This window comes from Manduca sexta, unplaced genomic scaffold, assembly GCF_014839805.1.
Source record: "Manduca sexta isolate Smith_Timp_Sample1 unplaced genomic scaffold, JHU_Msex_v1.0 HiC_scaffold_3352, whole genome shotgun sequence".
Taxonomy (NCBI): Eukaryota; Metazoa; Arthropoda; class Insecta; order Lepidoptera; family Sphingidae; genus Manduca; species Manduca sexta.
In genome coordinates this window covers 336-4,458 of record NW_023594411.1, presented here as the reverse complement: position 1 = coordinate 4,458, position 4,123 = coordinate 336, and the positions used below count along the sequence as shown (strand labels likewise).

The window sequence follows — 4,123 nt, the reverse complement described above, 5'->3', positions numbered from 1 at the left end:
CTGGCTACTAAAAAAATAACTAAAAGCCCCTAATTAAGACAATTATGTCTAGGGTACAATCTTACCGTAGCCGATGATGTAATGATGTCGTATGAATTGCATCAACTAGATACTATGTTAACTTTAATGCTATATTAAGAATCTACGTTAGGACAATACAGATAAGATAATATTTTTATTTAAGCCACGCCACGCACATTATGGAAACAATTGTCAGTATTACATTGTATCGCAGCGCGAAACATGTCGGAACACGAACAAATTCTCATCGAGCTTCTGAACAAGATAGTGGCTGAGCAAGCGCTCGTCGCCCCTCAAGTGAAGATACAGCCCATCAGCAGCGGCGGAGCCAACTTCACCACCCAGCTGTTCCAGGTGACCATCAGCCACGGAGACGATGAGCTGAAACTGTTCGCGAAAGTGGCAGCCGTCGGAGAAAAATTCAGGCAAGAACTTCCAGGTTTCCGGATGTTTGAAGCAGAAAACGATTTTTACACCAAACTCATAAAATTTTACGAAAACCTTCAAGAGAAGCACAATGTGCCGCAGGACAAGCGGTTTGTAGCGCCGAAGTGTTACGGATGCAGCAGCAAGCTGTATGAAGAAGTCATCGTGTTGGAGGACTTGTCGGCACAAGGGTTCACAGTGTACGACAGGATGAAGTCGGTGGATTGGGACTACGCCTCTAAGGCTGTGGAAGAAATCGCTAAGTTTCACGCTCTGTCTGTCGCATTTGAGAAAGAAAACAAGGAAGAATTTAATAAATACGTGGAAACTTTAACGTTTTCATGGGATACAGAAAATACTGAATATTTCAACGATATCATTGACAAGGGAATTAATATGGTCAAGGAAGAAAAAAGAAGCAGAGTAGAAGCATTCATAGCATCTATTGAGATGGTGGATTACGATGATATTTTAAAACCGGTGAAACTAAAGGTATTAACGCATTGCGATACAGAGTCAGCAACCAAATGTACAGGGTGAACGCGGTGAGTACCTACACCTACCAACGAGGTTTACAAAAGGAATTATTATTTGTCCTATTAGCAAAAACAAGAGACTAAGTTACATTATTACAAACTCTTCCTGCGCAAACATTATAGATATGCTTATAAGTATTACAAGTTCTAGAAGACTCTTAAATGACTTATCCTTACATATTATGAAATAAACTCCTTCGCAGTGTCAGTCAAACAAAAGCTGGTTTAAAATAAATTTGTACTCTTCAACTATTAAGCTATTTTATGGATCACCTCAGGTTTCATCATACGTTTATTTTTGAATAAACGTGTCAGGTAATGTTAGGAGTTTGCGACATAATCGCATGGCCTGATCTAACTATTTGGCTGCTCCGAGCAAAAATAATATTTATTTATTTCATTTTAGCAAGGCTTACAGACTAATTTACAATTATACAACAATATATTCTAACAAATTGCTGACAATAAGCCTCCACCTAAAGATAACTTAAATAATATTCACCATGCTATACAGTAACACCATTTAAGTCTCATCTCATCTGCCTACAACTGTCCACTGCTAAACATAGGCCTCCCTAGAGCGTGCCATGACCATATAAGTCACGAGCTTATTATTAAAAAACATAAAAACTATGTTTTTGTTTCGCTGCTAAGCATGGTAATTATAAAATTATTTTTATTTGCCGGCCCAACATTTTTCCTGATCTGGGAATTTGCCTGACTGCTCCATTCCCCTTTCTATGTGCTCTGATTAATAAAAATGACGAAAATGGTTTCAATATGTATTTTTAGGATGGAGGCATGGAAGTAAAAATATAGATTACCAGACCATTCGGGGCGCGTCTCCGGCTGTCGATCTGCTTTACTTTATCTTCTCCGGCACCGACAAGAAGTTCCGCGACCAGTACTACGAACAGCTCCTGGACCACTACTACAAGGAGCTCAGCCTAGCCATGAAGAGACTGGCTCTCAACCCTGATGAGATCTATCCGAGGGAGGACTTCGACTTTGAATATAACTCGGTGAGTTACGACAATTTTATAGTTTTTTTATACATAGCATGGGCGTGCGATCAGGCACGAAAAGAAACACGACACGGACTACTTTGCCCATTACGGCGTATCATACCCGTGGATACGTTTTACTGACCGTAGGATCGTCGCATGCACGGTGCGTTGCGGCAGCGGCAAAATATTCTCGCCAACAATTGTTAACGCTCCGTGCATGGCACGCGACGGTATTGGTCGGTGTTGGGACGATCTAGTGTGCATGGCTTCATACTATTCAATACAAATAATATTTTATGCCTGACTCGTTTCTAGCCTGGCCATAGTGTGAAACGGTTTAGAGAGCAGATTCCAATAGTGTGATCTCAACATAATATTAAAACCGAGCAACCGATGAGAACTGGTTCATCAGGCGCGGCAACCAGTATTGTTAAAGGTTTTTTCATTCAGAGGAACACACATTGTGTGAATTTAACTTAAAACCAATTTAACTATTACAAAAGTGAACTAAGATGTTCGAAACAAGAAACGATGATTGAAATCATCTAAGAAAATTATAGTTTGAAATAAGTATCGAGATAGCTAGAGTGCTGTGGTCGCAACGCGTTATAATATAGTATCACCACTAAACTTCTATCAGGATTAAAATAACACGTAGTGCTCTAATACGGTGTAGGAAGGTGTTCTCAAGGGTGGTAATTAAGACACAGGGTTCGGAGGACAACCATATACACATACAAAACAACATAAAACGGGCTATTACAATAAAATTATCCATACGACGTCGGCGCGCGCGCGTGTTCCGGTCTCGAGTGTCGTCGCCGGACGCTAGCGGTGGGACGGGACGGGAACGAGGCATGGTGCATACGCTCGGTTAGGACAATGCTATAAGCCGGGTGTAGATGTATGCAACTTTCGTTCGCGTTACACACGTATTTATTTTTCGATACTTATGTACAAAACATTTCATTTTACATATTTTATTTTTATTATCACCATGCGTATGCATTAAAATATCTTAATCCTTTTAACGATATCGTCGATTTATTTTCGTCATATAACATGTGAATTGTAAAATTATGATTATACCTTGATGGCTTAGTTTTATTACGGTATGACTGCAGTTTTGAGATCTCGGGTTCGATTCCCGGGTTGGGCAAAGTGTCCGGAGTCATACACACGGGGGAGAGTCAGTGTACAAGTTGCGCCTCGGTCTACCGCTTTGGGTATATAAAACGTGAGTATGTGTGTGTGTATAATAAGGTAATAAAATTCACAGAAACTTCCATTCGGGTTGACCCTGGCGATGACGATGTTGCCGCTGATCACCGTAGACGAGGAGAACGCACCCAAAGTGGACAAGGACTTGGGCTTGCACAGCTTCGTGGTGAACAACACGAGCGACATCCTCCGCGATAGAATCAACGAAGTTGTCGACGACTTTATACGCTGGGGACTTGTGTAAAAAAATAATTTTATTTGATTTTGGGTATTTTATTGGTACTATATTTTAATTAATGGATGATCGTAGTACAAATTAATGATAATAACTAAAAAGCGGCAAATATACTTCTATCCATCATAAAAGCATTGACGTTACTGTACCAAGTTCATTCCTTCCAGTGCAATGTATTACCTGGCAAAATGATTCCTTTAGTTTTAATTTTGTCTTTAATAAAAGTTTACCTTAAACAAGCTTGTATTTAAATGCTTTAAAATATAAGGCAACTTGATGTAAAGAAACTTTTATACTATGTAAAACTAAATGCTTGACGCAGGAATTGACATTAGTCAAGATTATATTACTTTCATAATGATCATACACTAGTTAATCCTTGCGTAGCTTGTATCTCTACATAGTATAAAATAAAGATTGATTCAAATAAAGGTTAGTTTTTATGAGCATTTAAATAAAAGCTTTGTTTTTTGAAAAGGTTTTAACTATTGTATTCTTTTAATTTTTTATATTAATATTTGGTGACAAAATTTTGACCTCAATAATTGGAACCAAACATCATAATCAGCGACATTAAAAACCTTCTAGAATGGCAAACTTCAGACCGATTAGACAAACTCGATTTCTGGGTACTATCGTAGTTTCCTGCGATTGTTTTATCGTCTACAGGTAACCCT

The 4,123-nt window shown here is 38.8% G+C and overlaps 1 pseudogene; it reads left to right on the top strand.

Annotated features, from left to right (window-relative positions):
• The first annotated feature begins 203 nt into the window (after nucleotides 1-203).
• On the top strand, nucleotides 204-3,455 carry LOC115447251 (annotated as a pseudogene).
• The last annotated feature ends 668 nt before the right edge of the window (nucleotides 3,456-4,123 follow it).